This window comes from Pelodiscus sinensis, chromosome 14, assembly GCF_049634645.1.
Source record: "Pelodiscus sinensis isolate JC-2024 chromosome 14, ASM4963464v1, whole genome shotgun sequence".
In the NCBI taxonomy this organism is placed as follows: domain Eukaryota; kingdom Metazoa; phylum Chordata; order Testudines; family Trionychidae; genus Pelodiscus; species Pelodiscus sinensis.
The window spans coordinates 10,552,552-10,579,798 of record NC_134724.1 but is presented as its reverse complement, the minus strand read 5'-3'; the positions used below and the strand labels follow the sequence as shown (position 1 = coordinate 10,579,798).

Sequence of the window (27,247 nt, the reverse complement as noted above, 5' to 3'; positions counted from 1 at the left end):
CAGTGAATGTTCTCCTGCACAATAGAGCCAGTTTACCTTGTAAAGGCGCAAGCCCCTAAAATATTTGCACTTAATGAGCCCAGCAGATATCATCTTACAAATGGAGAACGAAAAATCCTTTTTCTGCATTATAGCTCTCTAGGCCTCATGCGAGTTGGAATTTATATGCTATCCAAGCCTCCGTTCAGTGTATTTTATTTCAGGTCTGATTGATTGGATAAAGAGATTTACATAGTAGCCACAGCAGCAATGAGTTATTAGACGGGCAGTTTCTTTTTTTAAAAACTTGGAAGGCCAAAAACTTTTTGCTGACATAAACATTTCTACATCAATTTGTTTTGAAAGTCTGTTCGGATGTCAAGAGCAAATAGAAAAATAATTCCATGTGGTGTATGGGGCAACAAAGATGAAAATTAGCATTTCTAGCAGTGAGTGTGGAACACTAGTATTCTTTACTGATTTAATAAGAACTTCCATTCATATAGTGCCTTCATATCAAAATGACCTCAAGTGCTTTACCAACAACATGCTTGTATGCAAATGAAGGGATCACTTCGCCTACAGTTGGAATGGAACCAGCACTGGAGAGAGAAGAGAGTTGTGCTGTCACACAGTTTAAGACAGGAAGTGGAGGAAAATACTGTAGCCAGTGGAAACGGTATGGGAAACACAGATAGAAAGAATGTAATGATCTGATTTGGAACTTGGCTAAGACATTGAAGGCAACTGTAAATTGTAAAGAAAGGTGCTTTGAGATATTTTTAAATGACCATTGAATCTATTCTATCAGAAAGATAAGACCTCCTCGGACCTCTCTCCTGGCATGGTTTGGGGTGGTTTGGTATTGTCATGGAAAGAAGAAAGGTGTCTTTCAAAGCACATTGGGAGTTTCTTAGGAATATTCCACAGTTTCTTAGGAATATATCATCCCAGTACTGATCTCGCCCATCCCACGCTTAAGGTATGATCCTGAACAAAGGAGGTCAAGGGAACTTTTGCCATTTATTTCAGTGGGAGCAGGATCATCACCTTAGCATGTGATATCTGATGGGAGAATAGTGCAAAGCAGTTCAGCAGCAGAAATTTCACAAGCACTCTGCAATTTATGCAGCACACAGTTTCAAAAGAAAGGGGAAAGACCTTGTGAAAAATAGCGCGTGAATGATGCATCCATCTTTAAACCCACTTGCACACTGGAAAAATGGATAATATTCAATAGTATTTTTTTACATGTTCAGCTACCCAATTTGTAATCAAAAATAGCATGTGCACATGGCATTATTTTGTACAGGCAGAATGCCAAAACTGTTTAAAAAGTTGGCCCTGTGTGAAGAGGGGTCACTTTCCTTTCCCCAGAAATGCAGCCTCTGGGGTTAATGGCAGACATTTTTACCAAGTGAATTATTCCCTGGGAAATGGGATTAGTAATAGATATGGATCCAGATCCAAATGTATCATATTTTACAGGTGTGTGGATCAGGTGATCTGATCCAGGCCAGTTTGGTGGTAGGAGAGAAAGAAAAATGAAAACAAACTTGCTTCATGATAGGGAATTTAATTAAAAAGGCCAAATGCAGTTACCCAGTTTGGGATTTGGCTGAGACACCGAGCTAACAGCCTCCCAAAGTCTTACAGAGAGTGACAGGGAATTTTTAATAAACATGTGCGATCAGGTTTACAGTTTTGCATCACAGTCATAACTCCTGACACTCAATCTGTGTTTCAGAACGCAGCTAGAGACTGAGGCCAGCCTGTGAGGTCTGTGGCGCATGCCACTGGATTGCAGCACTATACCACAGCCAGCACCTGTGCCTGTCAGCTGATTGAAGAGTATGAGCACATCCGTCCTCTGTCCTCCCCCTCCCCTGCCAAGCTCTTCCCCCACCCCCTCCCGCCATTCTTTCCACCAAGAAGTGAAGAAGCATTCAGACAGAATATGCAGTGCAGCTATCCTGGCCCTCAGGTCAGAAGAAACTGAACCGAAAAGGAATTTCACACACTGTTCTCCTCGATGGAACGCAAGCTACGGTGGTTAGCTTATGGGCTACTTTTGCCAACGTACTTGTCTCTGACCAACAAACATGGGTCACAAGTGCTATGATTAGGTCAAGGATAGTGGCAGGGACATGTGCTGTGCTAAAACACTGGGTCAGTGAAACGGCCAAACTTGTGGAGCAGGTGGCAGAGGGGTAAATTTGATCACTTAAAGTTTTTATTGAATTGTTTCAATGTAGGGACACGTCCAGAGAAGTTGCTGGGAGGAAGACGTTTCCTGAGTTTCCATGATAAAATATATGAGGAGGAAGACGCAAAGAGGAAAGACATTACCCTAAGTATGGTTAGGCTGCAATATACGAAGTCTGCTGGACTCAGAGCCATTATCTGATAATCCTAAAGCAAAATTGGGACCATGAGCCAAACTCTGATTGTCCCACTACAGTTTTCCTGTAGAGGCACTGCCAGAAGCCTGCTAATCTGTTCAGGGACTCATCAGTTCTGCTGCTCTTCTTATCCCCAACACGCTAGTATGCAAATTAAAGGGATCTCATGCCAGGCTAGGATATAAAGAGGATGGGGTAACTCATGAGGGGTCACAAGGAACAAAGGACAAATGATGGTTTCCAGGAGGTTGGATGTTTGGAACCAAAGAAAAATACAAGATTTTGCGTCTCCTCACACCCACAAAGGAAAAAATTTGGAGTTCACTGTTCTCTACCTGCTTATCCCAAGTCTTTTTAGGTTTTTTCCCCAGGGATGTTTCTAATGTTTGTTTCCTCCCGCCTCCCCCATACTTGAACATTGAACTTTTTAAGGGGAATGTCTAATCAGCCTTGGAGTTCAGCATGCTCACTTCCACCGGGGCGTTACAAACGCTGGCACTTAATCCTGGCCTGAGTTGCAACCCAAGCAGAGAAATTTGAGACCTCTGCACAAGTCCTTCATTTCTGTCTGATCCAGGATAATTCTGAGGATTACTACTCAGAATATTGGGAGAGCAGACATTGGAACAGTTACCAGGCAGACAGCATTTTAAAATAGCCAGCTAAAAGTAAATGCAGGCTGGATTCCGGTGCCAAGTTAAAGGATAGGCATTGTGGTTAAATCGTATTAGCCAGAGCATTACGTCCATTAAGTGAGCTACTGAGGATAAGGGGGAAGTAGTTACCTTGCATCAAGAAGAGCTAGAGTATGTCAATTGGTGTTCCTGACATATATCACAGTGAGACAATCTTTTTCCAGTTAGACTAAGGGCTGGCTACACTAGACAATTGCGACACTGCAATGATCGATCCACTGGTGGTTGTTTTATCATGGCTGATTAGATGCAGTAGATCGACCTCTGAACGATCTCCCATTGACTCAGGTACTCCACCAGGATGAGAAGAGTAGGTGGAGTCAACAGGAGAGCAGCCCCCACTGACCTTTAGAAGACACTGTGGTAATTATGTTGGCTTATTGTGGTATATCATGTAGCTTAGATCAATGGTGAGCTGTAGTTTAGACTAAGCCTAAGTAGTTAATCACCCTTTCCTTCCTCATTGCAATGGCCCTATTGGACCACTAGCAGAAGGTATCTCTGCTGACCAACACCAGGCTACATTTAACCCATGAATCAGACTCTGAGATCAGAATTTTTCTGCTTCTAAATAGTCTGCACTCCCAAGATAAGGCACCGATCTGTCTAGAGTGATCAACATATTTTAAGGCACCAGATATCAGCCTTTCACACCCCTACCCCAGCCTTTTAGGGAGGCTCAGACATTCTGGAAGAGGTGAGAACAATGTGCAGATGGTGCATGAAGAGCACTTGAAGAAGACAGCATAGCAGGCAAGGGTGGTGGGAAAGGATCCTGGGGAGAGCTGAGGATGGAATGGATGGATTGTATCAAAGAAGATGGTAAGAAAGTAGATCTTAGTGCAACCTCAGAAAGATAAAGATAGCAGATACTTGTGTGATAACCCAATTTAGCTGATGGGTTAAGGGAAATAAAGAATAGTGGGAAAGGGGAAAGATTTCTCCTTAAGGCCAGGGAAACCAATGCCCATGAAATATCTCTCAAGAGTTAAGTTCTGGTCCTATGAAAATGACCAGCAGCTCCAAAAACTGGCCATGTGGGAAGTGACAATGATTTTTTCATAAGACTGTAGGTCTTGTTTGCAGCCCTGATGTTTTATGTTCTTGTGTGTGACCTTTAATGCTAAGGGTGCTAGTAGACTTGATGGTAATGCAAACACAGAGTGTTCCACATGCATCCGTCAAAGCATTTAAAGATTCTATTAATCTGATGTCTTAATTGTTATTGAGATTAGGAAACAGGAGCTCCTTTGTTCCCACAGTCTGGGCACACTTTTAAAATAGAGGCACAGGTTGTTTGATTTTTGCACATTAGGCTGTTGATCTGACATGGAAAGCAGCGTGACTCGGTGCAGGTGATTCAAGAGGGTCATAAGTTGGAGGGGAGCTAATTCCCTTCTAAATCCCCTGACATATCACAAACCCTGGCTTTAAAAAAAAAAACCACTGGCTCATCATGGTCCCTCCTCAGCAACTGTTTACCCAAAGTATAGGCAGGGTTTCCTCCTTTCCAGATGCCTACTAAATGTTTTTAGACAAGAGCAGCAGTGATATTTGCTCCCAGCTGAGGGCAACTGAAATAGGAGCGAAGGACTATATGTCCTATGTCCATTCTGAGAGAGACTACACTAGACTGAATTGCTTTTTTCAGGATACCTCTGGTATCCCGAAAAAGCAATGCCTCATCCAAGGAACACATCTGCTTTTTCAAAAAAAAAAATTCAAAAGAACAGACGCACTCTTTCACCATCCCTGTAAATCTTATTCTATGAGGAATAAGGGATGGCTTGAAAGAGCACTTTCTTTCACAATTTGGCGCCGTGTGGATGCACCAAATTTCAAAAGAGCCTCTTTCTAAAGTAAATCGAAAAAAAGATATGCAATTTACGTACTGCAAATTGTGACTCTTTCTTCAGTCTAGATGTAGCCTCCAGGAGAACATCCAGATTGATTCTTACCCTAGGGATGCTGGGAGAGGGAAATGAAAGGATTGAGAAATGGGAGGAATCAGAAATAGAGTGGATGGAAGGAAAGGAAATATATAGAGATTTAACCAGAGAAAAATAGAAACCAAAGTGAAAGAATAAAGGATAAAGTGCCAAATTCTCTACTCAATTTGACCCCTCCAGATGGCACAAAGAGATGAGAACCTGATGGCATATCTCCTTAATGTGAGAGTCCCCCAGAAGAATCTCCAGTGAGTAAAGGGCCAGTGTTCCCAGCCCCTTTCCTATGCCCAGTTTAGTGAAAGTGCTGAGAGTCCAAAAGGACAAGGCCACAATGCTTTTGAACGTAAGCAATTACCACCTGGCAGCACAGCTCTTAGAGGGAAGTCACCTGATGGTGTAGACCCTAAAACAAGTAGTATGTGGCAGTAATAATTACAGCAGCCTCTCTCCTGCGATCATCTATTTTAGGGCTGGTGTCCACATAGAATTAGCTAGATATTCCAGCAGCTGCAATTGGCTCCCTGATTGCACTCCATCTCACTCTAACAGAAAATGAGAAGGGGGGCAAAATACTGAAGACAAAACATGAGAAAAATCAGCAGAAAGAAGCAGAATCACAAGGGAAACAGGGCTCTTTGGACTTGTCTCCACTACGCCAGGGATTGATGCTGCAGTGGTCTATCCACCAGCCATCAATTTATTGTGTCTGCTTCGACGTGATAAATCAATCTCCGAACATTCTCCCTTTGACAATGGCATTCTGTCAGAATGAGAAGATTAGCCAGCATTGACGGGACCTTACCACACATAAGATGGGACTTAGTAAAGGCAAGGCCTTAGAAAAAGAGAACAGGGTCATTTTAAATGTATTGAATGTGGAGGTATCCATCTGCACAGTGGTAGTGTAGTCAACGAGGAACTGACCCAGATAACTCCGTCTGAGGACATATGCACATTGGACAAGACTGAAGAAATGAAACAACCAGATCTACAATGAAATGATCAAGTAATAACAGAAATAAGTATAGAGGGAGGGATAGCTCAGTGGTTTGTGCACTGGCCTGCTAAACCCAGGCTTGTGAGCACAATCCCTGAGGGGGCTATTCAGGGATCTGGGGCAAATCTGTCAGGGATGGTACTTAGTCTTGCCCAGGGAACTGGACTTGATGACCTTGCAAAGTCCCTTCCAGTTCTATGAGATAGGTATATTTTCATAGCCTGGTTTTTATTTTTTATTATTTGTACAAGTCCTGAGCCTGCAAAGCCCTGGGCCCAGATTTTCAAAAGGTATTTAGCTAAGTGTTGAAATGCTCAGTTGTTGCAACTTCTAACTGATTTAGAACCCTGAATCTTATTTTCAAAAGGGACTTTGGCACTTAGGAGTCAAGAGCCCATTCATAGCCAATGAGTTTTAGGCTCCAAAGTGCCTAAATCTGAGAATGAGATTTAAGCTCCTAAAGCATGTAAGCATTGCAATGGTAAGCACAGCAATGCCTAAATAACTTTAAACATCTGGATCTTAATCCCATGCCTAATTAATCTGAGTGAGTGGCCTCATTGACATCTGTAGGCCTGCACACATGCTTAAGTGCTTCAATAGATCAGGAACTTACTGCCTTGTACATTTGCTGAACAAACAACGAATAAAATAGAGTGAAACAGGGAAAGAGGGAAGGGCAAAAAAGCAAGGGAAAGGACTGGATTTTCGAAACATGCCTTTGAGAATATTGGCTGGCTAAATTGTTATGGAGCAAATAAGGCCTCTCTTATGTGGGGAGAGCAAATCTTGTATCAATGTGTCTTCTTGGGCTTCTATATTAGGGATAGCTCCACTATAACAACTCCATTTGACATGCTTCTGTGAAATCCAGCATAAAAACACCCATATTTCACATGCAACATGCTACAAGCCAGCAGAATTTGAGGGCTTCACTTTCCATCCACGCACACATCAGATCTCATTTATTTTCTTGTTAATATATCCCAAATCATCTCTTAGTGCTTTTCCTCTGGTCAGAGGAGCTCTCCCTGTGTTGTTACAGAGCAGGTACACTGTTTAGAGGATGTAACACATTCCCTCACTCTCTTTTAAACCCTGTCAACTTTCCAATACACAATAGATTTTTTTTCTGGTAGTGACGCCTATGAGGTTATTTACTGAGTCAATTAACAAAAGATAACCTCCCATTGTTCAATCATCAATAAATCAATGGTGTTAATACTATCTTGGAATGTCTTCCACTATTTACTTTAATATTGTTGACTCTAGGCACTTAAGAAAGCCAGCACCCTCAAGTTTCTCTTGATTAAAGGTAAATGGATTTTCTGGTAGCCATTAATAAATATAAATTGTTTTGGAAAATATTTAAGTTTGTCTGAGTTTAACCACTTTGTGAACATTTAAAAATGTTCCTCATTGTCTGTGTTTGATTACTGACAGTCATTTACACACAGTAATACTATTGTACAACACCTATATATTTTACCCTTTAACTATTATTATTATTACAGTTCCTCCAGACTGTGCTTGGTTTACAGGCTTCTTTAACTTTCTAATTGTTTTTTAAAAAATGTTTCTTATAATGAGACAGATGCTTGAGAGTTTACAATCCATAGATTAAGTGCCGCCGCTCTTTCTTACTTGGACTGGCACTTTGCTCTACTAGTCATAATAGTTTCATTGATTTCAAGTTTGTGATCATATCCAGTGATCCATTTATTAACGTGCATCTCCACAAAGATGTCCATGCATCTGACAAAGTGTTTTTTACCCACCAAAGCTTATGCTCAAATAAATCTGTTAGTCTTTACAGTACCACAGGAAACCTTGTTTTTGCTTATACAGACTAACACAGCTACTCCTCTGAGACAAAGATGTAGTATCTTAGAATAGACCCACAAGCAATATGATTGATATCAGTGGAATAAGATATTGCGGAATCTTCCCTAAAAAGAGAAGAGAAGAGAGACTTGTGGCAATACAAAGCCAAAGTCACAGCTCACAAAACTCTCTCTTTTAGGCCTGTCCCTGCACCATAGCCATATTGTTCCTTGGAATAGCAGAAAGTTAAGATGAATGGGGCACTTTACACTTCTCAGAGCCATTGTTTCAGGCTGTTTGCAGATTCAGGCAGACATAACTTTAGGGAACATTTTCAAGGCTTTTTTTTTTCACATACATATGAAAGAAAATTAAAATAAATATATCAGTTGAGATTCTAGTGCAGTCACATCACTTCAGGACTGGAGGCCTTGAAAAATGTTGATGTTACTAAATCCAAAATAGCAAAAGGGAAATCGATTAAAAAAAAAATCCTGAGTACAATCATTGTAATTCTGATGCCACATCAACTCCAAGGAAGGGAAGTAATTATTTCACATATTACCCTTTTGTTTCTGAAGTCAGTAGCCTTGAAAGTGAATTGAATATTATGCTTCTGCATAGAACATCTTATTAGTCTGGCATCTAACTCTATTCTTCTCTTGATGATGACGACTGGTGACTAAGTATCAGAGGGGTAGCCATGTTAGTCTGGATCTGCAAAAGCAACAAGGGGTCCTGTGGCACCTTATAGACTAACAAATGTATTGGAGCATAAGCTTTCCTGAGCAAAGACCGACTTCGTCAGATGCATGTAGTGGAAGTTGCCAGAGGCAGGTATAAATATGCAGGCCAGAATAAGGCTAGAGATAACGAGGTTAATTCAGTCAGGGAGGGTGAAGCCTACTTCTAGCAGCTGATGTGGAAGTGTGAATACCAAGAGAGGAGAAATTGCTTTTGTACTTGGCTAGCCATTCACAGTCTTTGTTTAATCCTAAACTGATGGTGTCAAACTTGCAGATGAACTGTAGCTCAGCAGTTTCTCTTTGAAGTTTGGTGACTTTAAAATGCATGTGACTACAATAATAAATGAAAACTGTCATTGTTCAAAGATTGGGTTTTTTTTTTCTTCTTTTTGCTTTGACCTCATTGTGTTGTATCGTCTACTTCAGCATGTTTTGAAAATAGTGAGGGAAACAGACAAGAACTTTTAAAGGAAAAACAGACTTATAATGATCTTCAACAGACCTTTCCATGATCCTGTGCAGATGGACATTAATGGATGGATTCCTCTTAAATGATGATAGAGCTCTCATGGACAAATTCGTTTCATGTGCAGGGAGATGATAGGAACATGGAGAGATGAGGGAAGCTTGTGCTTACTTTATTCAGGCTCTAGTTAGGGTTGCCCTAACTTGTCTCCTATCTGACATGGTCTCAGCATGCCAGCAAATAGTTGTGGTGCTAAATTGCCCTGGATACACCCTCTCCTCCTCAGGGACAGCCCTGCCACGGGCACGTGGCGCATGGGCAACCACGGCCCTAGGCACGTGGCGCATGGGAGGCCCCACCCCCGGGCGTGCGCGGTCCCTACCCCAGGCATGCTGCACATGTGCTGTGCCGGCTCCGGGTGCGTGGCGCATGCGCAGCCCCGCCCCATGGTGCCTGGCAGCCCCAAAAGGTTGGGGACCACTGCCTTAGAACATACCCCTGCCAACCCAAAACACCTCCTGCACTGGGGATTCCTGCAGGGAAGGTGTGGCAAAGCCAGCTGTCTTGTTCAGGCCCTTTGTGTTTTAAATCGCTTTAGGATCTTTCATTCAGTTCAGCTCATGAGACTCAAGTGCAAATGCTCTGTAAAAGGATCCACCATAGCCAGTGTCAAGCAGAATTCTCTTCTGCCTTATTCAGTTACATGGAGTGTAACTCAGATTTCCAGGTCATTACAATGAAAAGAGACTCTCTCTCTTGCTTGAGGTAATGATGGAAGAACCTCAGTTGGTTCTAAGGTCCTGTTCAGAGAAGCATCCAACCATGCAGACAGCACGAGTTAGAGTTTACACCTGCTCTGGACAGCAATGACCTTGTGAAAATTTTGGACCCAGGTCTAAGCTTTGCAATGAAAATATATTTCTCTATATAAATTCTACAAGCTTAAAATTAGAGCATGTTTTCTGGGAGAAGAGATCAGAATAGGACAACTGGAGAAGGCAGTGTTTGTGAAAGCCTATCTTCATGTTGGAACTGGGTAGAACTGCACTTCAGGGGCTGGAGATGACACATGGATTGGTAAGTGAAAAAGTGCCTGTAGGAGTGCCACCTCTGAAAGGGTGAGACTCCAGGAGGAACCATGGAGTGGGCTAAAACTCCAGTCATCTGAAGAAGCGAGCTGCGCCCACAAAAGCTCATGATACCATCGACATATGTTGTTAGTCTATAAAGTGCTACCAGACCATTTGTTGTTTAAGTTTATCCTAAAATCCATAGCTTGTGAAAAACCTATTGAAGAATTATCAGAAAAACAAGCTAGCTCCTTAGATTTAAATAAACTGTTTCCTCACCATCACATATAATACTGTACCCGTAACACATCCACATTCTTGATCAAATATTTTGAATCCACTTGGTAAAGCACCCCATAAGTGGGGAATGCACCTGGTGAGCCGATGTCTCCTCCACTTTAATTTTTGTGATCGGAGACCCTGGTGAGGTCACCCTAAATGACCAGAGAACCATACATACATCCCAGCCAGAGAAGAGAGCCAGAGGGGAGAGATGACAAAGACTGAAGAGATAAAGTAGGGAGGAAGGACACCAAAAGGACTCCATTTCCAATTTACAGCAACACTATGATAGGTGCAACATGCATTGTGTTCAGCCCTATGCATCTAGATTGGCATGATTTTCCGGAAATGCTTTCAACGGAAAAGTTTTCTGTTAAAAGCATTTTCGGAACAGAGCGTCTAGATTGGAACGGACGCTTTTCTGCAAAAGCACTTTTTGCAGAAAAGCGTCCGTGCCAATCTAGACACGTTTTTCCGCAAAAAAGCCCCGATCGCCATTTTTGCGATGGGGGCTTTTTGTGGAAAACAAATCTGAGCTGTCTACACTGGCCCTTTGGTGCAAAAGCTTTGCACAAAAGGGACTTTTCCCTGAACGGGAGCAGAATAGTATTTCCGCAAGAAGCACTGATTTCTTACAGTAGGAAGAGCTTTTGCGGAAATTCAAGCGGCCAGTGTAGACAGCTGTGTCATTGTGGAGCCTTTGGCTATTATCTTTGAAAAGTCGTGGAGATCGGGAGAAATCCCAGATGACTGGAAAAAGGCAAATGTAGTGCCCATCTTCAAAAAAGGGAAGAAGGATGATCCAGGGAACTATAGGCCGGTCAGTCTTACCTCAGTTCCTGGAAAAATCATGGAAAGGATCCTTAAGGAATCCATATTGAGGCACTTGGATGAGAGGAAAGTGATTAAGAATAGTCAGCATGGATTCACAAAGGGCAAGTCGTGCCTGACCAATCTGATTAGCTTCTATGATGAGGTAACTGGCTCGGTGGACATGGGGAAGTCAGTGGATGTTATATACCTTGACTTTAGCAAGGCTTTTGATACGGTCTCTCACAATATTCTTGCCAGCAAGTTAAGGGATTGTGGATTGGATAAATGGACAGTAAGATGGATAGAAAGATGGCTAGAGGGCCAAGCCCAGCGGGTAGTGATCAATGGCTCGATGTCAGGTTGGTGGTCGGTTTCTAGCGGTGTGCCCCAAGGTTCGGTTCTAGGACCGGTTTTGTTCAATATCTTTATTAATGATCTGGATGAGGGGATGGATTGCACCCTCAGCGAGTTTGCGGATGACACTAAGCTGGGGGGAGAGGTAGATATGCTTAAGGGCAGAGATAGGGTACAGAATGACTTAGACAAATTGGAGGATTGGGCCACAAGAAATCTGATGAGGTTCAACAAGGACAAGTGTAGAGTCCTGCACTTGGGACGGAAGAATCCCAAGCATAGTTACAAGCTGGGGACCAACCGGTTAAGTAGTAGTTCTGCAGAAAAGGACCTGGGGGTTACAGTGGATGAGAAGCTAGATATGAGTCAACAGTGTGCCCTTGTAGCCAAGAAGGCTAATGGCATATTAGGTTGCATTAAGAGGAGCATTGCCAGCAGATCCAGAGATGTCATCATTCCCCTTTATTCGGCTTTGGTGAGGCCGCATCTGGAGCATTGTGTCCAGTTCTGGGCACCCCACTACAAAAAGGATGTGGACGCATTGGAGAGGGTCCAGCGGAGGGCAACCAAAATGATTAGGGGGCTGGAGCATATGACTTATGAGGAGAGGCTGAGGGACTTGGGTCTGTTTAGTCTGCAGAAGCGAAGAGTGAGGGGGGATTTGATAGCAGCCTTCAACTTCCTGAAGGGAGGTTCCAAAGAGGATGGAGAGAGGCTGTTCTCAGTAGTGACAGATGGCAGAACAAGGAGCAATGGTCTCAAGTTGTGGTGGGAGAGGTCCAGGTTGGATATTAGGAAAAACTATTTCACTAGGAGGGTGGTGAAGTACTGGAATGGGTTACCTAGGGAAGTAGTGGAGTCTCCATCCCTAGGGGGGTTTAAGTCTCGGCTTGACAAAGCCCTGGCTGGGTTGATTTAGTTGGAATTGGTCCTGCCTAGAGCAGGGGGCTGGACTTGATGACCTTCTGAGGTCTCTTCCAGTTCTATGATTCTATGATTCTAGCTGGCAAGTTTTTCCGGAAAAGCGGCTGATTTTCTGGAAAAACTGGCCAGTCTAGACACAGCCTAAGTGTTTAAATGTCAGTCTGAGTCTCTGTACTTATTTAGTATAAACAGAAGATACAAAGAGAAAGAAGGTGATCCCTATTTCCCATGATGCCAAATATGGGATTTCCAAGACTGTAAACTCCTGGGAGCCGAGATAATTAATGAAGTGCACACATGGTGAGAAAGGAGGTTTGAGATACATGTCAAAAATAGGAGTAATTTAGTGTCAAGGGAATCTATCTTTCAGCAACATACAGGTAACTACCATTAATGTCAACGGGTACAACTCATATCCTGGGGGAGAAAAATCACACCCAGGGAGTTTTAAGGAGTCTGAATTTATACCTTTTACATACTGAGGGGCTCTCTCACATCATCCCTAAACACGTCTCCTCTGTGTTCCCTGTAGCATCAAGCACATAGTTGGCACTCAACAAATTAACAAAAGGATAGTGTATGTCCCAGAGGCATGAATTCATGCTCCTGTCTTCTGCAATTTTATATGAGGTATACATATTATATTTTCTCGGGAAACACACACACACACACACACACACACACACACATACCCCTATCTGCAGGAACATAAAGATCACGGAAATTACTCTTGGTTTTTTGCATATGTAACAAAAACATGCCCTAACTACTTATCCCATCATCATATAATTATTGAAGACATCTCCCACCTTCCCACAGAATACAGTGCTAAATATTCGACTCTCCCATTGAAAAAGACAGACAAACTGAAGCCCACAAGACAAATAAAAAATAAGCCTGGGTGCTATAAGTCTGCCCAAAGTCCTTATCTCAGGCTATTATATGTAAATCTATAAAAGGGTCTTAGCCCATGTGTCCCACCAACTTTTAACTCCTGACCACTTTACTTGCACAAATAGTCCCACGGGCTGCAAAATGAGTAAGGCAAGCAAAACCTTGTATATTTAAATGTGTTGACATAATGGGGTGGGTAGCAGCTATGAAGGAATTTTTCTGGTTCATTGGGTAATTATTATCCTTTTTAAAGTGGAAAATAAACATGCAGCTATCTATGAAATAAATAGAATTGTTCCAGTCTATTAGGTCATAATTTATTATTTTAAAAACTATTTTTTAAAGAAGACACTCTGATCTATGGAGCTTGAGTATGTAGTTAGAGAGTAAACAACCCACTCCATGTAGGTGGCATGCATTTTAAAAATCAAAAAGACCTAGTTGCTGCAGGAAATGATGTTGGTCTTGGATATTCTAGTGCAGGGCTACTCAATATGCGGCCCGCGGCCCGTTTGTCTGAAGCCTGCAGTGCAGTTTGGGTTTACGCGGGGCTCAACATGTGGCCCATGAGTGGGATGAACATGGCCTCCACTGGAAACATGCTCCACAATGGTGAGGCATCTCCCAGGCAGGGTTAGCACTGAAAGATGCAAGCGGACAGGCTGTCTGGAACAGATGGGTGCAGGGTGTTGGCGTTTCAAGCCCCTAGGGAGGAGGTGCCAGGAGCTCCGGGGCATTGTGGGAAGTGCTTTGTATTCATGCCCGTCAGTATGAAAGAAGCTATTTGCATGTATATACAACCACACTTAAGTTGAGGCTCTCGGCATGTGCTGTGAATATCATTGTGGCCCCCAGGGCTTCCAAAGTTGAATAGCTCTGTTCTAGTTTATACATTGTCCTCTGAGTCAGCACTGAATTCCCTTGCATGAGAGTAAGGATGTTGAGGTACGGGTTTTCAAATGAGATTTTTTTTTCAAGTCCTTACTGATTCCATAGAATATTTTGTAAGAAGTTAGCGCCAACGTCCTGGAGACATTCCAATAGAAATAATTACATTCTTCCTAAATTCTCCTGGCAGTTTCAATTGGATATGGTGTGCTTCTTCAGCTGCAGTCCTGTTGTGTAGTGTTTTGTTTGAACCCTTTCAGTGGTGTGTGAAGTGATCTCGATATATCACTTATCTAACCTCACAGGAATTTTTGGAGGTTTAATTAAGGTGCTTGTTGAAAGTGTAAAGTTGTATTACCTTTTATGCAGACATATTTAACAAATGAACTGTAGTATTGTTTAAAAAAAAACAGTTATAGTGTAGTGGGAGCATGGCATGAATAAATGTCTCAAAGGCCAGTTGTTTAGGTGTCTAGGTTAATACGAATTTACCCAAGTCTAGCCTCTTAATCTCTATTTCATAGCTCAAGACAGTAACACACATTTTAGAGGACAACTTTTTTCCCCATAACATTATGATTTCAGGTCACAATGTCAGCACAGCTTTGATTTTCCTCTCTTTTCTTGTTTTTTTTTTTAGACCATTATTTAAGCATAGGTTTTTATATTTAATTTGACAATCTTTATATGGTTGCTGGCATAGTAATTTAGTCTACTTGTCTTTTTCAGAACACCAAAAGATCTAACTTAGTCAGAATGTCTTCTAGTCCAGATTTCTATTTATTGCCTACCTCACTGAGAAAGACAAGGTGAGTTATCATTCAGTACAGAAAAGCTGAGAGGCATTTATATGCTTGAAGTACTGTATAACCATCCAGTTCAGAAGCATAGTGTTAAAGGAAATGTGTTACTGCCCAGGCAAATCTCCTCACAACAATATTAAGCCCAAATGGTCTATGCAGCTCAGAGCAGCGATGTAGAAAGTTTACCTCCTACCCAGTCCCAATCCAAATCCTCAAACTTGCAAATGCAACAATTTCTGGCAGATTGTGTCCCAGTCTAATGGTTTACTTTCTGAACAATAAATTCAACATGAAATGACAGTCACAGCAAGTGTTCAAGGCTGTAGCTAACACAAAACCACAAATGTTATTGAAGTTGTAACTCAACAAATGAGAAAATGGGAACATACATGCAGGGTAGCTCTCAAAACTGTAATGTCTGCAAATGAACTTACCAATAGGAAGATGTTAATATTTGCAAATATTTCATCAAAAAGCCAGTTTCAAACCTACAAATTATAAATGTTATGGCAAGGAGAATATTTCAATAGGACTTTTCCTAGTCAAGGATGTTAGTTGACAAAGAAAGAAAAAAGCTGCCTGTGTCGATAATCTCATTAACAGTTAGAGAGAGACCATCATGCACAGTATTTTTTTTGGGGGGGGGGGGAGGCACAGAGAAAATTCTTTCCTTTTTTGCTTTTAACTGTGCTTCTGAGTGTCTGTTTAAATTAGGCTAATGTAATTAGCAAAACCCAAAGATACAGAGTTTGCACCGACGGGTAAAATTAAGGTTACCCATTGCAGCCTTAATACATCTGTATTGCCTAATCTAAATTTTAGCTATGAGGAGGAGAGTGTGTGGAATAGAAATGTCTTGCCAGTGTCAGGGTTAATGTATACTGACTGCCTAACTAGAGATAAATCCTGCAGACTTACTTCAATGTGGAAGTGCTTAAGAATGACATTTTGAGAAAAATGCGTTCCATTCCCCAGGACTATGTCCTGGCCCCGTGGTGCTGGTTGGGTGGGTTTTGGTTTTTAGTAGAAAAATGACAGAACTTTATAGTGAGATTACTTCTTCCAGATTTTCTCACTCAGACCTTTCCGCGTAAACTCCTTCCCTTAAAATTCTCTGAACGGGAATCCTTACAAGATGTAAGTATTTACACTTTGTTTTTCCATTAAATAAAAAAATCTTTAAAGGGCTGGTTAGGTAGTCATAAGATATAAAGAGCATTTCAATTATTAAAAAAATGTTGACATTTACAGGCCAAGAGACTGGTACGCAGTTGCAAAGGTCATCAATGAGTAAACAGACATTAATGGTTAGCTGGATAACTAGTACATAAACAGGTCATATTAATAATTAACACAGGAAAACTGGCCGTTTACAGCAAGCTCATGAAAATAGTGAATAAAAGTAACATTGGGAAGGGCAAGAACCAATATTTAAAGGCATCTGGAAATAAATCTAGAGGAAACCTAATTTTAAGACATTAATTTCTCACTATTTCTTTCTCGCCCTTGCCTTACTGACAAATTATTTTTTAATTCAGGCAGCCAGAGTAAAGTCATTTGAAGCACTGATAAAAAGTGCTGCATGACTATTTATTCTGCAATTGATTCTTACCCGGAGTCCACAATGCTCCTTTGTTGACAACACTGCAGAATATGAAATAAAGAATAGATTTCATCCCCAAAATTATTTGTTTTTTTAAACATAGCCCCTCCTTTAGTTCATTACTGAAAATATATTAAAAACATATAAAAGTTGGAGTTTAGTATCCTTTTGATGATTATGGAAGGTATGCATTGATTGTCATTAAAATGTATTTAAAGTGCCAATGGTAAAAGTTTTACCAAGTTTTAAAAAAAAAAAAAAGAGGAATGCTCAGCATTTATCTCCCAAATATGCCCCATATAGTTCAACTATAATTTTTCTGTCTAGCCCTATTGGGTTTACTTCCTGGTTAAAAACATGATGCAAAACTTGGGGAATGAATGATCACAAAGAATTGGATGTTAAACACTATCATAGATACAAGTTAGATTTCTAAGTATGTGTGCAAAAATATTTGTAAAGATAAATGATGTTACTTTGAAGTGAGAGCCAGCACAATAAAAATGTGTCTTTGAATCTTATGTACATTGTACCCAGTATGACATACTCATTTTGAAAATTACATTGTTTAAGCTGGGATTTGTTATAACAACATCTAGTATCCACTAAAAGGTGAATTCAAACTCAAAGAGCAGAGCAGAGGGGAAAAATGAGAACAAAAAAATTAAAGTAGATGGCATCTCACATTATCAAACTGAAAAGATTTCTGATGGTTAGGTTGGTGAACCAGGAGTGCTGTTACATGCTAGTAATAGTTAATCAGAAAGTAAGGCTAACAGTGTGGCTGTGTTGACTTAGGAAAGAGTCAGAGAAAATGTTTTCCCCCATATTACTACCTCATAAGACCTTATGAGAGCCCATTTGCATAGTATTTAAAAAAAATCACAATGTGTTATAAATGCGTGTAGTCAGATATTTATTTCAATTTAAAACATATTAAAAAGAAGGACAATCTCAGACCCAAGATGCCATGAAAAAATATTAACACATCAATAGGCTACTAAACACTGCAATCTGTATGGCTTATTTAGGGACTGTTCTTAGATTTTAATGCAGACCATGCTGCCTATGGGCAAATCTGTGAATAGAGCACATTAACAAGTTGAGCCTGTGTTTCCCTTAATGCCAACTTCTGACCGTCAGCCAGTGTACAGAGGGTCAGGACCCTTGACATGCTTACTGTGCCCCTTTAGGGGTTTGGCCAACAATATGGCTCCCCAAAACCTTGCAGTCACCTGGGCCAAAGGCTGCATAAGTTAGTGGGAGTCTTTCCACTTCTTTCCATGGGCTTTGGATCAAGTCCAAGGAGGACAAGCACAGAACTAATTGCCTTTTAATCAGCAATGCAGGGATAAAAAAGAAAGGTGTATCTGTGTCCTCCATCTGCACGGGCAGCCAACATCTGACCTCTAGTATGTTTCTGTATTTAATTGACTTTGAGGGTGCTAATTTCAAAGATCTGTAATAGTTGGTGCAAGGGACCAAGGATCAGTGCACCCGAGTTCTTGCTCCAGCTCTGCCGCTGGTTCCATGTGTGACTGTCAGAAAGTCATTTAATTTTTCAGCATCTCCATTTTCCCATTTGTAAAATGTAGACACTAGTTGCCTGCCTTGCGGTGGTGTTGCGATGCGTAATTAATTAATGTTTGTGAGGTGCTTTTAAATCTCAGGGTATAGTTTGCAATTCATTTCAATATTATTTATTGTTAATAAGACAGTTGTAAGCAAAGATGAACCCAGATCAAATTCATGCACCTCTGAAAATTCAATTTGGGTAAGACCTGGAGTCAAATATATACTTGCTAGTTAATCCAGAAATGTCCCTAGCCCTTTTGCAGACTAGGCAGAAAATGCTTTCAGTGTGCTCCCTTCCCACCCTACCCTAAGAAATTGAGAAAGAAAAATAAACTGCACAGCACAGTACACCCCTGCATCTGCTACTTTTGCTTACGCTTCCCTACCAACCCTGGGCCCACCTATAGCTCTAACTATTATTGTCCCATGCATAAAAAAAATCCTTGCAATTGGCCAACAGCAGCAATGTAATGAGTCAGCAATGTTCTGAAGTTTAACTTCAGGAGTCAATAACAGGGAAATATGCAATGCTATTGAGCCATTAGAAATCTTGAGAAAGTAGTGCATTACATATACACTGCTGAATTTAGTGACGACAAATATTATTTGTCTTCGATGAGCCAATAAGATGACATATATAAATAATAGCATCCTAATGGCAGTAGTGATTTGTCTCCTGGCAGGAAGGGAATAGATGTTTCTTTGTTTTCCCTGTACCTCAAAAGTACATCTCAACTTATTATAGAATGTTCATGTCAAAGAGAAAATAGTCACACTTTTTGAAATCCATCAACAGAATGTAGACATTTACAGTGAAAACATTTGCAATGTCTGTTTCGTAACAATACATATTGACTACTTGTTTCTGTAACTCTGAAGATTCATTGTCCCCTAGGGTCGATAATTCTTGATATACACCTCAAGAGAAGTCAATATTTGCTTGGTGTTTTTATAAATAAAGCACAATGCCTTCCACTTATTCAGAGTCTTCAGTCAGTGTAATCCTTGGTTTCCCAAAACATTTTAATGGTTATACTTTAATATATGACCTATTCCTACATGCTTAAAGCTTTATTTCTTTACTTCTTTCTTTCTTGATACAAGTGTTAATGTAGCTACAATTTGCCATATTCGTTAAGCTATCCTTGTTATTCTTAAATACCAGTCAACACTATAAAACTATTTAAATATATAGAAATATTTTACTGTTTGAGAGAAATAGGGTTACTGAGTATTTTAGCTGCATTGTTTGGGATATTTTACAAGGCTATTCCACAAAGAACTGGAGAGCACCCATGGTAAAATACTGAAACAGATGTAAATAACAGTGGTACATGACATCATGATGAACCATTCATACCCTAGCTTATTTGTGGGAGCCTTGCTTTTTTGTAGAGGGGAGACCATGTGGAAATGGCGTTCTGCTGCACAAGCTGGGAGGCAGCAGTAACAAGCCTTATTCTCTGATGACTCCTTGGGCAACAAGATGCAGAATGATTTAGGCCCAGCAGCAGTAGAGGGCAGGAATAGATGATCCATTATTGTACAGACCCTGAAGTCCTTCCATTTTCCCAAGGGGAATGCTAGAATCCTAGAAGCTAACTCCAGCCAATAGGCTGGTGTACCCAACACAGAGAGACCTGGGTTTTTTCCTAAGATTTCATTGAACTGTGCACTAAGAACAGCATTTTCATCCTGCAGCCCTTCCTCAGGTTATTCCCCTGAGTTTTCTCTACTGAGGGTCAGCTCCAGCATGGAGGATCAGGCCCAAATGGTGATCATCAGTGATCCAGTTGGAGGGAAAAGCCTAAAATCACTATCGCCATCACAAGACACTCCAGTAGAGTGTCTCTACAGTGTTTGAATAAAAAGCTGTGTTCATGATAATCTGAATTAAAGAAAATGTAAGCAGAGATATAAAAATGCAAAAGGCTTTACAAAGTGGCATATGCTTAAAAATAAAATGCAATGGCATAGTCACAGTTGTCTTTAAAAGCTTTGCTCCATTTGAAATGGCTTTGTTATTAGTGATTCTTAATGCATGAGATAGTGGGTTAGAATAAATCTTTAAGTAATTCAAAACAAGGACTCTTCAGTAAATAGTTGAAATTAAAGGGGGAGTTAGAGTCATCTGGTTTCCATTAGGATGATAAAATAGTTCGCTTGAAACCTTTTACAAGATGCTTTGTTACTGGGAGGTGTCTGTGCATCTCACTCCATCACTAGCCATTTGACACAACATAAAAGGCTTCAAAAGCCATGCTAGGACTCTTAATCAAAAACTAATTGTAATAGATATTGGGGAGTGTTAACACTGTGACCGCTAGGTTGTATCTGCGGTATATAAGCAGGAGTGAACATTAAACACAACCCTGAGTTGATAGGGCTTATCTGAATTTCAGAGTTAAGTGCTAAGTACTGTAGGCCAGTATCTCCAAGCTATTGCTTTGTACCACTTTTGCAGTTAACTACACTGTAGGACTTTGTTTTCCTAATGAAATTTATAGCATTGTCAGGGAGCTTGGAAGCCCACTGAAGATACTGTTTCAGTTTTACAAGAGTTCAGCGAAAACACAGAGATACAAAGAAAATACCTCAGAACTTCATATGTTTGCTTGGGGGGAGGATCTTTTTTTAATCCTTATTTGCTGCTGATCACAAAGCTTATACTATTGGCAAAATAAGGGGCACCCTAAAAGATGGACAACTTCACAAAAGTCACTAAACTTTTCATGTAGCCTCCTTATAAAACTACTTTGCCTGTCTCATTACAAGTGTTCACGAGTACTTATTGTGTGCATGTGAACCATGTTATTGATTTTACTGAAATAAGAGTAGGATTGTCATTGCTGGTTGTAATTTAATTCATGTATGTTCCACATAATGTCGGACTTTAATTTTGCACATTATTGCACCATTACAAACCTGAGTCACAACTGCCGCTGGGGTATATGACATGGAGTCAATAGGAACCCAGATACTACTGTGATGAATGTGGTATAAGAACCTACATAGAATCAAGCAATCGGAGTTTACACCCCCTGAGGATTTGGCCCATCGTGTAAAATACCTTTGACATAAAGTATATTAAAACCCTGCTGTTGTTATTTCTCATGAGCTCATTATGTATACTGTAACCTGTATGCTACTAAAATCTCCAGACAGCTGTGTTCCTTTTTACTCCAATTTCAAACAATATAATTAAAAAAGCATTTGCTGAAACGTAGACACTTCTACCATTTATGCTGGTACTATCCAAAATAGGCTAGTCTGTAAATACCAGATTAGTATCTGTAAAGCAAAAGCTTTTATTCCATAAAAGAACATTCAAAAGAAAATCTCAACCTTTCTTGCTGAAGAATAAGCTTTATTTGCAAAGCCCATAATTATCTTAAATGTTCTGAGAAGCTGGTGAGAGCTGCAAATGTTAAAACAAAACATAAGGAAACATTTTGGGACATTTAAATGGAGGTAGATAAAGATGGTGTTCTTTTCCTCCCTATTAGTTTACTATATAAATGGGAAGACATTACAGAATTTGAAATTTAATTAACGTAATTGACTGAATTGCATTTTGCAGTAGTTATTGTCATTAGCAGTCTTGACCTCTCTGTCAAAAGGATGTGCTAGTGATTACTTCCAAGGGGTATTTATTATGAATATTAAGCTCTTCACTAAGTGTCATCAACATATTAAAATTCATTTTTGTAGAAGACTGAAAATGCAACTAGTTGCTGGAGGGCGGGGAAGGTGTTGAAATCATTTAATCTCAACTCACATGTGGTCAAACCAGAAATAAAAATGGGGGGAAAGGAGAAAATATAATGAAAGGGATACTGGATATATTGTCATGAAAATGTACTTAAAGGGCACTTGATTTTCAATGAAATCTTGGCTGTACGACCTGGAACATTCATGACTGATGTTTAAAGCATGTTTTTATATAGTCTTGCCTTGTATCATTGGAGAAGTCTGAGTGTTCAAGGTTTATGTTAATCTACATTTGGTTCTTTTTTACTGACTGTTTGCAGAACGTGTATAATTAAGGTGGGCCAGAATTCATAGAGTATTTGTCTCACAGGTGCTCTTACCTGTGTCACTTGTACCCACAACAAACAATTCAGTCAGGCATTTGATACCCCAAATTGTATCAGTCAAGCACCTGCCTTTAGTCGGGAGGAGAGTACACCTATTAATTACACTTTCAGGGTACATGACAGGCTGTGTAGAGTTACATCATTCTCTATTATGTTGTAACAGCTTAGATGATGCAGCTATTTCTATTCAAGACAATTCCTTCGTCTGATTGAGAAAAAGTGAAGTGTGGAGACGAGAGGGGATTGGAAATGGAAGAAAAGAGAACTTGACAAAGGAAGAAAACACAAGAATTCCTCATCCACTCCTTGCTATTCACCATGTGCTGGAGATAGAGTTTGAATATTGTCTACCTCCTGCATGCTTCCAACAAAGCAAACACAAAGATTCCCACAACTGTGAGCTGGAGAATATTAATGTCAGGCCTCTTTGGTTGTAACCTCCCCACTTCTTCCCCCACTTCTCTTTGCTTTGAGCTCCTTTCTGCTGTTTGCAACTGGGCTGTCCATCTGCAGCACTACACACAACTTGTGCTGAAAGTAAACACTTGACTAAACATATGACAAGAATACATAAAACTGGAAGGTTTGTTAAGGCTCTCAAACTCATCTTTTCTTGTCCTATTAGATTACAAGGACCTGATCCCCCAGTGCCCGATCTCAGTTTTGTAAGAGAAAAAAGAAACAAAATGTACAAAAATATATATTTTGTAAAATTCTGTGTTACTCTGTTCAGATGCAAGAACTAATCTCAAACCACTGAACAATCGTCTGTCAGATGTAACTACTCAGGGAAGAACAAATGCAGGGTTAAAACTCTGATTATCCTGATTTCTAATCCAGTCTCTGCCATTTCCTCAAAGAACGACTCACTTCATCATTCTGCCTCAGTTTCCTCATCTATAAAATGGGGATAATAATACTTTCTCTCTTACTTCTATGAATATTCTGGAAACAAAATGTTGGTTCAGGCTGAACCAAAAATAATTTTTTTCCAAGAAGTCCAGCACATCAAAATGCCAGAAGAGTATATTTTGAGACACAATGTCAAAACAAAAGACATTTTGAGCTTGTTTTCATTTTTCTCCCCAACCAAAACAATTTGGAAAAAAACAATTCACAAAATATCCCAGTGGGTACATCTACACTGCACAGCTATTTTGGGATACTGGAGATATTTTCAAAATAATGAGCATGCTATTTCACCATCCCTGTAACCTTCATTCCACCAGGGTTAAAGGATGTCTGAAAATATCACATTATTTCAAAATTTGGCACTGTGTGGATGCACCAAATTTCAAAATAAGCTATTTTGAAATATAATCAAAATAAGATATGCAATATGCATAGAGAAAATTTCACGTTTAGGGTGCTGTGTAGGCACACCTAGGCTACGTCTACACTGGCCCCTTTTCCGAAAGGGGCATGTTAATTTCAGAGATCGTAATAGGGAAATCCGCTGGGGATTTAAATATCCCCCGCGGCATTTAAATAAAAAATTCCTACTTCGAAGTAGGAATAAGATCCTCTGGAAAAGGGCGCTTTTTCCGAAGGATCGGGGCCAGTGTAGACGCTCTTTTCCGGCTTTTCTAAAAGCCGGAAAAAAGCGGCGGACATTTTTATTTAAATGCCGCGGGGGATATTTAAATCCCCAATGGATTTCCCTATTATGATCTCTGAAATTAACATGCCCCTTTCGGAAAAGGGGCCAGTGTAGACGAGCCCCACGTGTAACATTCTGCATTTTTCAATGATGAAAAAAAAAGGAGGAAGGGCAAAATACTTAACCCAACTAATTCTCAGTATCCCAATGTGAATTCCAGGCTTCAAAGATCCACAATATGAAGGGGCAGGATTTGCATCCAGCCATTCAGAACAGAGAGGGGAAAGCCTAAGAAATAGTTCCTAACAGCTCCTGCCTGGAGGAACATGGAATGGTGGGTTAATTAATCCTTTGGAGATCTGAACAAATGACCAACACAGGGGTTGGTTCATATTTCAAACACAATATTTTGTATTAAACACAGTCTATTACAAAGGACACACCTGTGCCTGTCACACTGAATGGGTCAAACTGCCCTAGCATTTCTGTAGTCGACATGGCATTCTGCAGCCTTCCATCCATTGTAGAAGTGCAAGTCCAGTTTCCTTATTTTAAGGTGAAATCTCTGTCAGCCCTACTCCGCTGAGTTTAAGCAGGAGTGAAAGAGAAAAGAGGCATGGAGGGAGTGTATGATCCTTTAAGGCAGGGGTGGGGAACCTTTTCAGGGGCCACTGACCCACAGAAAAATCAGTCAGGGGCCACACACTAGTGAGAAGCAAAGTGAGAAGCCCCTGACTGAGAAGGGGAAAGACACTCCTCACATTCCCCTTGCACACCAGAGCCTAAGGAGTCCCAGGCTCGTAGATTTTGTGTGCTCCAGCCCTGCAGGTGGGTTGCACTGGGGCTGGAGTGCCAGCATGGGTTCCCCAAAGCTGAGCCTCAGGGGGGTGGATTTAGGAAAGCTGGGGACCACATCCACCCCCGGGTTTGAGTTTCCCCACCCCTGCTTTAAGGCCACCATATTGTTGTAATCTAAGAGCCATGTAATGGAGTTTAGTGTGCAACCTGTTAGACTGTATTGCAGTTGCCAGAGCTATTCTATTCTATTCTATTCCAGGCTGTTGGGCCATGACCATCACTGTGATGTGTGAGTACCTTACTGAATTCTAGAAGTTAGAATGAATGGAGCTCTATTTCTCTGTATTCTTCTCAAGGGAGAATCAGCAGCAATACCAGCAGCGTGTAGCCACTGCAAATCAGTAATAAATAAGACACGCCATCCAAATAAGGTGCCTTAGCTGGGACTAATATCCCACCTTCGGAAAGAAAGTGCCTTTGTGCAATCATCAGAAAATAAATGTCCTGGGCTTCCATGTTCCAAAGAGACTGGAGAATTTAGGTGCCTTTCTTTTGACCATGACCTATTTGAGATAAAAGGGCTTCATTTTCAGATGATGGATACTTAGCACTCTTTATAGTATCACAACTCGGACTCAAAGTCACTGCCCATGTGGAAGATGAAGGTCACACCCTTTGGTGAGCTGGACTCATAGGCTATGTCTACACTGCATAGTTATTTCGGAATAAGCTATTACTGAATAGTTATTCTGAAATAGCTTATTTCAAAATAGCATGTCTACACTGCAGGGTAGCCTCAAAATTAGTCCAAGGCAGGCTTCCCTAAAGTAGATATGCTATCTCTATTTAGAGCCCCAGGAAGAATAATTTAGAACTCAGCATCTACATGCATCTTATTTTGAAATAGCTATTTCAGAATTCATGTTATTCTTCGAAGAATGAGGTTTACAGTTTTCGGAATAAGACATCTGTTATTTCAAAATTATTTGGAAAAAATGGAATTGCTGTGTAGATTCTCACATAGTTATTTTGGAGTAATGGCCATTATTCCGAAATAACTTTGCTTTGTAGACACTTCCACATGTAGCGGAGTCACAGTTTTATTGGAAGCCATGGCTATTTCTGCTGCAACATTGGTTTATCAGTTTGGTTTTTAAACACTTCCAATAGAAAAGAAAGTGTCACACCGACCAGGATTCTAACTTAGCCAAATTTCTGCCACATCCAGCCTACCAGAGGTCATGGGCAATCCCCTCTCTTTCCTCTGCCTCCCTTACTGCAAAATATGGGGAATGGGGACACAACACACAACCTAACTCAGACTTAGCATTAATCTTCCCGAAGGCCTCTCATTACTTTGCCAATAAGATGATCTTCCTCCTACCACATTTCGATATATTTGACATCTGTCAGAAAGCTCAGGTCACACATATCTGTCTTCTGGTAAAAATGAGTCATCTTACAGAGTCCTCTAGTCTACTGCTAGGGTCTTTCCAGAATAATTATTGACATATTGTCAACACATCCAGCCTACCGTATTAATAAGAGTCATAAATTACTAGCTTTTTTTTCCTCCTCTCTTACCAGCAAAGAAATGAAGTGACATAACTATAGCAGCAAGCAGAGAGTAGATACACTGCAGTGAAGTTGTGGATCCAGACATACAAAGTGGCAGCTTTCTGAAAGATAAACATATTACACTTTCTCTTTTACTATCTTTTATTAGAGGGAGTGACTAACTCCAGGGACCCTTCATAACTGGTACAGATTTCCCTCTTCCTTCCTAACCATTATTCTATATCCTTGAGGGGGAAAAAAAATCATTCTTCAAATGCTGTAGCAGGATTTTAAATAAAGCTGGATACATTTTATTTTTTCTGACTCACTCTGGGTTGGAATTATCTGTGGTAAACCCACTAATGTCATTTGAGGAATGAATTTGAGCTTTTGTGGGTAGCCATAGAGACCAGCATAAGGGAACTCAAACTTCATGCTTCATGACAAACTTGAGGTTCTGCAGAGGTCAGTAAAACACCCTCATTTAAGCCTTCCACCATTGTCTTAAGTATGTTCTAGGGCAGGGGTGGGCCAGAGGGATTCACACACTCAAATCCAGTCCGTCACAATATTCTGGGCTACCAATGTCCTTCAGCGCCGTGAGACCCTCAGACAGGCTGCCTGCCTGCCACAGTCCTGCTCACTACTCAAAGCAGCCAGCTTCTAGGGCCACCATATGTGTCTGCTTGGTGTACACTCCTTTTGGGGGTCTCCACAAGCTGTTTCCACCCCCATGCACAATCCTTTCAGCTACTATTGGTTGGTTTCCAGCCAATGGGAACTGCCTTGGCCATATTTGTGGGTGTTTGCAGCATGCAAAGATCTGCTGACCTCTTCCCCACAAGGGGGAACATTGTGCCATGCAGAGATGCACATGCTAGCCCCAGCAGTCGGCCATTTTGAGCACATGCGGGGGCATAGCAACCAGGGA

The 27,247-nt window shown here is 40.8% G+C and overlaps 2 long non-coding RNA genes across 6 annotated transcripts in view; one reads left to right on the top strand and one right to left on the bottom strand.

Moving 5' to 3' along the window:
- The window catches only part of LOC102451360 (uncharacterized), a 156,913-nt gene that overhangs the window by 25,887 nt on the left and 103,779 nt on the right, over window positions 1-27,247 (bottom strand). The window lies entirely within an intron of this gene.
- LOC112546391 (uncharacterized) lies at window positions 5,923-22,655 on the top strand. Its single transcript, XR_003090085.2, has 5 exons — window positions 5,923-6,031; window positions 7,295-7,337; window positions 15,013-15,092; window positions 16,153-16,223; window positions 22,525-22,655. It is a non-coding gene; the product is annotated as an uncharacterized LOC112546391 (long non-coding RNA).